Raw genomic sequence first — 12,460 nt, 5'->3', positions numbered from 1 at the left:
GAGGTCCTCCTCCTCTGTGAGGCCCTTCTAGTGCTCTCTGCTGAGAAAGCTGAACTTCATGCTCACTGTAAAGAAGAGATTTTCCCAGGAATTCCGTCCTTTCTCTATAGCACAGCAGATATTGGAGGGTGTATTCGGAGCTGGGAGACAATAAATGCATAAGCAGCACACATGAATAAGAGGCTGTATGTAATTAAATGCAGAGTGTGAGTGTCATGATCCTCAAAAAAATATTTTTGCATACCTAAATACAAATACATTTTTTATTCCTAAAGTCTAAAAGCAAGGACCCCCCAGGTCTTGTTAAATAGATTCTTGGACTGGATGGACACTAACTGGCCATTAAAACTAAGATTCTGAAGTCTAGTGTGCCAAGTAAGAAGTCCCATCACAGCAATGTACATGAGCGAGCTCCATTGTGATTTTATAATATCTAATGTCGTAACAATTCTCTGATACAGTTATTAAAATCCTTCTATTGCCCATAAGGGAGGCTATTGGGGCTCAGAGGAAGTGAGTTGTATGATGATAGGGCTAGAAAATGTTTCACCGAGGAAACATTAAAAGGGTTTCAAAATATTTTTAGCATTAATTTCTGGTTTGTTATAATAACTGAAGACCTTCTAAACATTAAAGGATAAAAATGACCAGTTCTGAAGGCGCAAAGAAAAATAACGGACAGAGGGAAATCTGGTCAGGTAAGAGCACTATCCCTGCAGGAATGCACAAGAGCCAGATTTCAGAACCCGACGGCCGATGTGGAGATCAGGGTTCTGCCCCTTGTCGTTGGGCAGCCTTCTGCAGGGTGTTAGGCTCTCTCAGTCTCCGCGTCCTCATTGGTGAAATGGAGATGATAATCACGATGCCTCTGTAGAGAAGTGCTGGGAGGACACGTGAGTGCATGTGTGTGGAGCAGATAAAACAATGCCTGGCGCAGAGTCAGTGCTGCGTAAGTGTGGCGATTCTTAGGATTCACTTTGTACGGCAGAAGAGGGAGGCAAAATGGAGAGAAGGCTTTTGAAGAGTATAATTAAGATCATTTTAAGAAATTGAAAAGAAGAAGACTGTGACGAAAATGAAAATATACTTAGAATTCTACATCTCTGGACAGTGTCAAGCATGAGGCTCCTTCATAAAGATTAGAACAGAATTTTGAAGGGAGTCACAGCGTCCCACACTCCCACAAAATAAGAAAGCACTTCAGCTGATACTGGATTCTAGTGTCTCCTCAGGAAGAGAAAAGCAGAGGTGGTGACTGGGTGCCTACACAAGGACATAGCCACGGGAAATGGCATGCAGTCGAGTTTGGATAAGAAACTTTACAACACAGATCATTCATATGTGTGGGGTTTTTTTTTTTTTACAAATGTGTTTGGTTGGTCGGTTGGTTTTACTATATTGGCTCCTAATGGCTTTGGAAAGCCTCTAACTTTATTGAAGATAAATGCCCGAATAGGTGAACAGATGCAGCCTGAGGCCAGCAGGCACTCACAGGAAATGGCAGCTAGCCTCTAAAGCAGGCTGTCAAACTCATTTTCACCAGGGGCCACGTTAGACTCATGGTTGCCTCCAAAGGGCCAAAATAATATTAGGGCCATATAAATGTAACTACTCCTTAACTGTTAAGGAGCTGAAATTACACTCAGCCCTTTGAAGGCAACTGCAAGGCTGATGTGGCCCCTGGTGAAAATGAATTTGACACCCCTGGCCTAAAGCATAAGGAGTGAAGGGTGAAATTTAACGGGCATAGTAGACTCAGTTTCCTGCTGCCCTGGATCACAGGCATTTTGTTTTTTAAAAAGTTATTTTATGAGGCCTATTAGGTATTTTTTAAAGCCCATCTTTAATTATTAATACCATTTCCAAGGTTTCTTACTGGGGCTTATATCATTGGTTTAGAATTTGTGGTTCATCTGAATTCCTCTCATATGGGAAAAGTAGTCATCTGCCTTTCTTACCAAATAAATCTTCTCGTTTCTTGATCTGACCAAGCATAACATTTGTCTTCATTTATGCTTACTAAATGAATAAGCATTTGAACTTGTGTTCAAATATTTTACATCTAGCATTTAGATAGTTGAAGGTAAACATACTCATTTCTGAATATTTCCATTCACTCTAATAATTCAGCTGTTTCGACTGGAAATTTCTTGGTCTGTCACCAAATATAATAAGATATTTTTCTACTTGGAATGTCCATGGACTGACACAATTGCACACACTGCTTGTGAAAAATAATTGGAGTTAGTCATGCTTTCTTTCTTAGGCAGCTTCATTCTCTAGGAAGCAAATGAGTGGAATATAGGTCCTGCCCTTAATTTTCTCAATCCAACACACTTGAAATGATTGCATCGTCTTGGTTCTATTAGGACAGTTCCATCAACTGTTTAATTCTTTATTCTGTAAAGATATGAAAATGAGTATTTTCTTTCTGGTGCATGTCTGTGCATCTAATTTTGTTCCTTTCTGATTTCCAATTTTCCACTAAAAATTTCATCCTTTTAAACTTTTAAAAATTCTGCCCACTTATTTTATATCCTAATAAAATTAAATATTAACAGTATATATCACATATTTCTTTCTGCATTGTGAGGAAAACATAACCATACACTTATATTTAATTCTGTTTATTAAAATAGCTCACCTCAGGGATGACCCTATTGGGTCAGTAAAGGATATTACATGTATGTAGAGCCCCTGAGAAATAAATCACAGACACTAATAGGAAGTCCACACCTAAGCCCCCGCTATTCATGAATGCAACTGACCTTTGCTCACAAAACGGTAAATTTCAATAAAATTGAAAGTGTTCTTATTAGTCTCACACTCTAGCTGAGGACAGGGCTAGGGTGGGTGCTTGCACAGGACGTGCAGTAACTCTCCCCAAGTACATTCTGCATTTTGAGTACATTTGTAAAGAAAATATGTCAGCATGACAGTCGTTAGCACCATCATGAAAAGACACCAGAGAAAAGTATGTGAAAGCAGGACTCCAAATAAGTAGAAGAGGGAGCTGAATTGTAGGGTTGGGTTTTTGTGGGGGTTGGGGGTTTTTTGGTTGTTTTGTTGTTGTTTTAGAAGCTCGCTGTTTATGAAACTACTAAGCAATAAGTGCTGTAATTTCCTGCCAGTTCCTCTTCTCGCCCAGCCCTGGCTCCTTCCCCTGGAGTGACAGCCACGCTATACCTGTCTCCAATTTGTCTTCCCTGAAGTCTCACAACTAATATGTGTTGAAACAGGATCTGAACCCAGTTTCCCTTGGCCTCAATATCCCCTGGCCTTCAGGTCTCTTACACAAATGTCCAATGTGTGGCTCTCCTGGAAAACACAGTGCAAATACCACCCCAACCCCTTATCCAGAGTTCCAAAATCCAAAATGCTTTCAAAACCAAAGAAAGTTTTTCATAGTGTTTGGTCAGTTCATCTGGTGGTAAACCGACCTGAATTGACATAACAATATCCATAGTCTTAATATATCCCACTCGGTGTGGGTATTTACACACTTCACTAGAGAAACGTTAATGTGTTTCCTTGACGTGCCAGCCCTTTGCTGTGGCTGTACATTGAGATACTGTGTGAGCAGGGCAGTCACACAAGGACCCCACTCCTAGGAAGGTCCTGCCCTTGGCTTAAAGCTCTGCTTACTGTCTTGAAACTTCTAATGATTTTTGAATGAGGGTTTGCATTCTTTTATCATGTACATGTCTCTACAAATTATTCAGCTAATCCTGAGTGTAAGCACAGTAGCGTATTTCTAAAACCTGAAAAGTTAAGACTTTTAAAACACCTCTGACCCTAAAGCCTTTGGTCACGGGGCCAATATTACATTACCAGTATTACTGCTATTAACACTAACACCATGGTAGTGTGGCTCAGTTGGTGTGAGTGCCATCCTGTAACCGAGAGGTTGCAGGTTCAATTCCTGGTCAGGGCACACACCTAGGTTGCAGGTTCCGTCCCCCCATCTGGGTGCATATGATACCTGTTCCCACTGCATGTGGGTGACAAGTGATGGATGCTTCTCTCTCACATTGGTGTGTTTTCTCCCCCCTCTCTCCCATCCTCTCTCTGTAAAAAACAATGAACAAAATGTCCTTGGATGAGGATACAAAACATACTAACACCATGGATTGATGCCTTCTGTAGGCAAGTGATTTTCTAAGCACTTTATACATGTTATATATATCCCCATGTTGTGTGTTCTACATTTAAAAAACTTGAGTAATGTTCAGAAAGTTATCCTAAAGTTTTTAAGCTCACTCAGCGACTGCGTGACAGAGCTAGAATTCAAACTACTGTCTGCCTGACTTTGGAACTCATGAAAATACTATCATTGAAGGTAGGTGCTTTGGAAGTATTAGGATGAACCTTGTGACATTGCCAATAATCAATCATTTGGAATAGAAAAACAGCTGTTTCGTTTGGCCCAACCTAATAGGTATCAATGACTACTTGTAAAATATAAGCTCCTTTTATTTCATTTATTTTTTTTAATTTGAAATAATGCTTAAACTAGTCTTTCTGCCAAAGAAAAAAGTTGCAATGAAGTGAGAAGAAAATTTAATGTAGTCCAATTTACAGCAAGTTGCATGTCTCATCCAGTCTCACCAGAGATGACATCACTGCTCCTAAATGGGGAGGACTGGTCACATGGGAGACCCTGTTTTTATTGTGATCAGCTGCAGACAATCAGCAAGGATGACTTCATCTGCAGCTGAGGAGGTTTGACCTTTGCCCCGTTAGGCATGTGGAGCAGAAAAAATGCTTTACAGCCTGAGGAATGTAAAACAGACAAGCATCCTTCAGGCCTGGCAGAGTTTATCAAGCATGTGTTGAGTGCAAACGCTCAGACTTGGGACATGATGTAAAAGCCATTAAGAGAAAGAACTGTGAGTAGCCTGTGATTTGGGTGGATCCTTTGACATTTCTTGGTAATACTAGAAAAATATTTTTTTCATTTTCCAATAATAGAAGATAATAAATGAGCCTTTTTAAAACGGTGCTTTTACAAATTTTCCATAAAGCAATGGTAGAATTTAAATTCTTACAGTAATCAGCTTTTATGAGAATATCTTATACCTAATCAAATCAATTATGAAAAAGTTAATTGCCTGGTTTAAAAAAAATTATGATACACTCTTTAGCTAATTTTTTTTAACTGTTGCAGTGGTAGTGAAGTTTCTGCAATAACAGCCTGGATCATCCACTCACAAGCGCCCAGAGTTGGGAAGGTCAGTGGTCAGGGAGTTGTCTGTGGAGCACTCTTTCCGCGTTCTGCTTACTTCCACTGGACAACTCCCGGAAAGAAAAGCTTCCAGTGTTGCAGATTTCCTTCTGTTCAAGAGGTCCTTAATAACCAGCAATTGCTGAATACTTGAGGATTTTTGACAAGTATCCTTTGATATAGCATTCACGGGCATCATGACCGGAAGCTCTTAACATCAGCTTAGAAGAAGGGTGAAGAAGTAAAATCTGGAAAGACTGTTCCCATCTCCTGGCTGATAATTGTTCATCAGTACAGCCTGTGAGAAGCAGGTTTTCTGCATTTCACTTGCAACTAATTGGAGAGATGGAAGCCTTCCAAAAGGGTGCTCAAATGTGAAACATGAGAACTGTTTCTCCCAGGTTAAAAAAAAAAGACAGTTTATTTTTCTAATTCTAAGTTGGGCAATTGCCCAAGTTAATGGGCCAAGTCCTTTATATTTCCTGAATGTTTTTTATCTTACCTACTGCTTCCCAGTGTCCAAGTGAAACGTATCTCATTCCCTCAAACTGAGACCTGAAAGACCAAGTGCTTTAGGAGATGTGAGAAAAACAGCTGATTTAGGAGGTTAGTGCTGTAGTTATTCCCTCCACTTTTATTGTTTTTATGGTGTTAGTAGTGGCCATTTTAATGTCTGTCCAATATATTTATTTTTGACATAATCTTGTTCAAAGTGAGATGTTAAATTTCAAAAAAGTACTTATGTTTCAACAATAGTTTTGGAAAGTAGAGATTAAAATTTTAGAGAGTTTTCCTTGGTTTTCCCTCAGGATATCAGAAAAAAAGTGTCATTACAATTTATCATATGGGTCCAATGGACCCTTTAATTTAACATACTATAAATTCATTTTTTGAATACTTATAGAAGTAAGCATAAAGAGATAGCATAAAATTTATTACAGAAAAAGTTCAAAAAAGTATTATACCTTATTGTCTCCCCCTTCCTTTAGAGTTTATTGTGTTTATAACTGGATGAAATGAACAGATAAATAAATTGTGGTTTATCCATGCAATGGAATACTACTCAGCACAAAAAGGCCTAAGCTGTTGATGCACTCAACAACATGAATATATTTCAAAATAATTATGCTGGGTGAAAGAAACCAGACCAAAAAGAGAATACATTCTGTATGACTCTTCCAGCTACATAAAATTATCAGAAAATGCAAATTAATATGTACTGGCAGGAAGCATATCAGTGGTTGCCTGACGGTGAGGGGAATAACGAGAAGAAGACATTACGAAGGAGCTAAAGGAAACTCTCCTGGGTGAAGCATGTGTATGGTCATTGTCTTGACTGTGGTGAAGGTTTCATAGTGTATACGTATGTCAGAACTTACCAAGTTGTACGCTTTAAGTATGTGCGGTTTATTGTACGTCACTTATATCTCAATAAACTTGCTAAATTTATTAATGAAAGTAGGCATGGAAAACAAAAGGGCTAGGTCATGGAACAGCAAGGAATTGCAATTGGGTCTCTGAAACTAAAGCCAGCAAAGACCAAAAAGATAACTCTGCCTAAGGATAGGCTTGCCAGTTAAAGTAGGATCCTTGACTGGTGGGGGCTGCCTGTGGATGAGAAATTCAGTTATGTAGGCTCAAGGATATTTCAATAGGGAAACCTTCCAGGAAATGATTACTAGCTTGAAAAATTTAGTTTGAGAGCGTATCTTACACTTTGACCAGTTTTCTCTCCAAAGTCTTTAAAAACAAAATGGTGATTTTAATTCATCAAAGAAAAATAAATATGGATGATTTCATCTGGAACCCATCTGTATCAGTGTACCAACTGGTGGTGTTGTGAGAGGCTGCATTAGGCTTCAGTGAAATTTTTTTAAAACTCTTTCAATGCATTTGCCCATTTCATGATGGGTGCACCTGCCCACACCATGCTGAGTGTTCAGCATTTTTTGACCAAAAATGGCATGACCCCCATGTCCTACCCTCCCTATTCACTCTTTCTCACCCCAGGTGATGTTTTTTGTTTCCTCAGATGACAACAGTCCTCAAAGATTTGTTGATGTGGAAGAGGTGAAACAAAAAATGGCAGGAGCACTAAAAGGCATCAAAAGCAATGAGTCCAAAAACTGTTTGAGACTTTCAGTCAAGATGGAGGCATAGGTAAACATAGCTCCCCTACTTGAAAACCACAGCAAAAATTACAACTAGATTATAAAACAAATATCACCCAGAATCATTGGAAAGTTGAGCTATCTGATAATCAAGGAATTAAAGAAGTCACATTCATCCAGATGAGTAGGAAGGGCAGAGATGTGAAGATGTGCAGAGAAGCAGAAAGACACAGTGTCACAGAACAGGCAGTCCCACACCTATATATGATGGATAAAAATCAGGCGGGAATACCTTGGGAGCTAGGGATCCCAGCCCCACACCAGACCAACCAACCCAGGGTTCCAGTGCCAGGAAGATAAGTCCCCATAACTTCTGGCTATAAAAACCAGTGGGGGTTGGAGTGGCAGAAGAAACTTTGGAATACTCAGGAGTATCCTCTTGAAGGGCTCACAACAGACTTAGGACTTACACAGACTCACTCCCTCTGGGCTTCAGCACCAGGGCAGCAGCTGGAAGGGCGCCAGTGGCATATGGGGAGAAATTGAAGTGTCTGGCATCAGGGAAAGTACAGGGGAACAGCTTCCTTGGGGACAAAACTCCAGAGGCCAGGCAGTGGCATTGTCCCCTTTCTGAGCTCTCTCCAATGCAGAGCCACAGAGTGGTAATACCATAATTGAGACTCTATTAGCCTGGTTAACACAAGTTTGCCCCTCACTGGTGATTACCTAAAGTTCCACCACATCCACCTTATGGGTGTTCTTTTCTACATTAGCCCATGATACTAAGACAGGGAATCAAAGCACCTCTACCTAATACATAGAAATAAACACAGGGAGGCTGCCAAAATGAGGAGACAAAGAAATATGGCCCAAATTAAAGAACAGATCAAACTTCCTGAAAAAGAAGCAAACAAAATGGAGATGAGCAATCTATCAGATGCAGACTTCCAAACACTGGCTATTAGGAAGGATGCTTAAGAAACTCAGTGGGTACTTTAACAGCATAAAAAAGACCCAGGCAGAAATGAAGGTTACATTAAGTGAAATTAAAAAAAATTACAGGAAACAAACAGTGGAGGGGATGAAGCCAAGAATCAAATCAATGATTTGGAACATAAGAAGAAGAAAAAATTAATCAGAACAGCATTAAGAAAAAAGAATCCAAAAAGCAAGGCTAGTATAAGCAGCCTCTGGGACAACTTAAAACTTACTACATTTTAATCACAGGGGTGCTCGAAGGAGAAAAGAAAGAGCAAGAAATTGAAAACTTATTTGAAAAACTAATGAAAGAAAACTTCCCTAATTTGGTGAAGGAAATAGACATACAAGTTCAGAAAGTCCCGAACAAGATGAACACAAAGAGGACCACACCAAATTACATAATTAAAATGCTAAAGGTTAAAGATAAAGAGTGAATCTTAAAAGCAGCAAGAGAAAAGCAGGTAGTTACCTACAAGGGAGTTCCCGTAAGACTATCAGCTGAATTTTTTTAAAAAACCTTTTCAGTCTGGAAGGGACTAGCAAGAAATATTCCAAGTCATGAAAGGCAAGGACCTACATTCAAGATTGCTCTATCCAGCAAAGCTTTCATTTAAAATGGAAGGGCACCTAAAGTACTTCCCAGACTAGGTAAAGCTAAAGGAGTTAATCATCACTAAGCTATTATTATATGAAATGTTAACAGGACTTATTTAAGAAAAAAAGAAGGTCAAAACTATGAACATTCAAATGGCAATAAATTCATGACCATCAACAATTGAACCTAAAAAACAAAGCAAACAAGCAGAACAGAAACAGAATCATAGATATGGGCATCATTTGGAGGGTTGTTAGGGAGATGGGAGAGAATGAAGGAAAAAGTACAGGGATTAAGAACTACAAAATGGTAGGTATAGCATAGACGGAGATGTTAAGAACGGTATAGGAAATGGAGCAGCCAAAAAACGTATGTGCATGACTCATGGACATAAACTAAGAGGGATTGCAGGAGGGAATTAGGGGTACAGGGTAGAGGGGGACTCAGGGAGAAAAACTGAGACAACTGTCATAGCATAATCCATAAAATATATTTTTAAGAAACTGTTTTGAGCAGTGGAAAAATGTCTTGATAGGTGTATTGCATCATATGAAGAGTACTTTGAAGGTGACTGAACTTCAAATATGTAAGAATAAATACAAAAATTTTTATAAATTATGGAATTTTGGGTGTCTCCCTTGTATGCAATACAAATTCAGAAATTATGAATAAGCAAATAGTGAATTTAGAAAAATTACTTGGCTAACATCAAGGAGGTTGCTATCCTTTATGTACAAAGAACTTTTTAACAATCAGTAAAAATGTAGAGCTAGAGTGAGAAACATAAAACCAATAGTAATTTTTTTAATTCCAAATCAGTTTACAACTGGTAAAGACTTTCAAATTTTAGATTACTTCAAAACTTGTTCCATTCATTGTTTAGTGTGTTAGGCAAATGTTCTCAAATCCCATTGTCTGAAGTATACAACCCGTTAATCAGTGCTAGCAGCTGATCATTTCTCAACCAGTAAACATCTGGCAGCATCAAATCTTTATCTAGCCTTCAAACAATAGTAGCCACAGTCATTAAACAATGCTAATGCCCCTTATGTTAAATCACTTGGAATAAATTTCTTTTGTATTACACTTCAAATAATCTCATGTTTTTTTAATCCAATGAGATTTAGATTGAGATCCAGGAGGTAACCCTTCCTGAATTACCCCAGACTGCAAAAAAAAAAAAAAAAAAATGCAGAACTAAAAGAAAAGCTCAGCAATATACCCATGTGAATAGAATGTATGAGAGTGATATTATTTCCTTGGTTTGTTGGCTTGTTTTTAAAGTCTGATTTTAGACTCACGTAAAACAGACTCAACACTGTTTATACAAGGTTTTTTCTGACTTGCGTAAATTCTCTCCATGTTTTTTCCTGTTCTCTCTCTATTCCACTGTTCAATCTTGGCTGCCATAGTAAGACAGACAGAAAGTTCAAGGACACTTTGTTCTTGCATCTGTAGTAGAAACCTTGGCAACAGACAGTAACTACTTCAGGTCTGTCAAATACTTGGAGATATTCTCTTTTTGTAATTTTAATTTTCTACTGAATCCTAAAGCTTTGTTGTATACATATGTCTCAATGCAGGCCATATTAAAACACTTGGGGAGACCGGTACATAATGAATATATTAATTAGTATACCTCCTTTCATTTAAAGTGATAGTACATAAAAGCTCTAATCCTAAGAAAAAAGAAGCACTGAAAATGTTTGGAGACAGCTTCTAAAATGTGGATTCTTCAAAGCAACATTTGTATTTAGGACCATTTTTAAAAGATATATTGTCGACATGGTTATTTCAGGGCCTTCCACGGTGCGGAGAAAGGATTTATTTGCGTGCTCATGTATGTCAAAGGATAAATAATTTCCCCTCTTTCTCCTGATAAATACTGATCACAAAGCTTAGATTCAATATAAAAAAAATCTCTGAAAGCTGGTAACCAAAGTCGCTGCTGGGGAAGAAAAAGGATATGACTCGATCCCGGCCTGTGGACAAAGCCAAGGTTTCAAGTCTAGTACAAGGCTTATGTTCCAGCTGTGCAGTCATCTCCCTCTGCGACCTCACACAAGTGATTATACTCCCACATTCTTATTTCTTCACCTATAAAAAAATGACAAGAAAATTTTGGTGGGTGAGGGGGCAGTGCTCAATGTTCATATTCAAACTACAGATTAAGTATTATAATTAAAACTACAACATTACACAGTCCCACATACCTACAGTAGATGCCATATATTATATCATTCACCACTAATTATCTGCTTATATTCCATCTGGTTCAGACACAAAGATGATGTGTTCTTTAACCGCCAAAATAAATCCAGCTAGAGTGTATTTCTGGCATTGGTCTTTCCTTGCATTCTTTTTACTCCCTCAAAACAGAATGATCTTGTGGGAATCATGAAAAAAAATGACTGACTATACAGGATGTGAAACTCTTCTTTAAGAGTGAATAAGTTTAGTGTTAATCAAAATTTTACTTCTAATATTATCCTTCATCTGAAAATGTGGGAAAAAAACTTACTTGGATTACACTCTTAGTTGAGTAAGAGAAAATTGTTTTCAATCCAAGTTCTGTGAATAACCGTCTACATGAATGTGGACAATTATGGCTGATTTATAGGGAAAAAGTTATACAATTGTTATGTATAAATATTTAGGAGGCTTTATAGAAATTGAGAATAATTACAACACTAAGTTAATCATTTAGAAGATTTTTTGCCTTTTTAATAATTTAGGAATGTATTCACAGAATACTAAGTGAAGAGGTGACAAAGGGCTACAAATTATATGTTTAGTATAATTTCATCTGCCAAGACTAAAAAGGTCAAAACTAGATGAAAACTCACCAAAACATTAGCAATAATTGCCTTATATATTGTGATGGAATTGTAAATGATGTTTTCTCTTCACTTTTCTCCATGTTGTAATATTCTCTAATACTCATACATTACCCAATAATAAGATAATAACAGACAATTTTTATTAAAATGTAGTTAACATACAATATATTATTTTCAGGTGTACAACATAGTTACTCAGTTTATATATCTAATGAATTAATTGATCACCACAATAGTCTAGTAACCACCTGTCACTACAAATTAATTACAATATTATTGACTGTGTTCTCAATGCTCTGCATGACTTATTTATTTTATAAATGGAAATTTGTCCCTCTCATTCTCCTTCACCTTTTTCACACTTCTCCCCATCCTCTTCTGGCCTGGCAACCATCAGTTTGTTCTTGGTATCTAGGAGTTTGATTCCCTTCATTTTGTTTTGTAGATGTAACATATAAGTGAAATGATACAGTATTTTTTTCTGACTTATTTCACTTAGCATAATACCGTCTAGGTCTATCCATGTTGGCACGAATGGCAAAATTTTCATTCTTTTTATGGCTTTTTATATACATATATATATAAAGTGAAATATTACTTCATTATATATATATATATAAATATTTCATTATATATATAATGAAAATATATATATATTACTTTTTTTTACCTATTCATTAATCAATGGACACAGGTTTCTTCCATACCT

This window comes from Artibeus jamaicensis, unplaced genomic scaffold, assembly GCF_021234435.1.
Source record: "Artibeus jamaicensis isolate MK-2021 breed Jamaican fruit bat unplaced genomic scaffold, CSHL_Jam_final contig_558, whole genome shotgun sequence".
NCBI classification, from domain to species: Eukaryota; Metazoa; Chordata; class Mammalia; order Chiroptera; family Phyllostomidae; genus Artibeus; species Artibeus jamaicensis.
Note: the sequence above shows the minus strand (reverse complement) of the source record.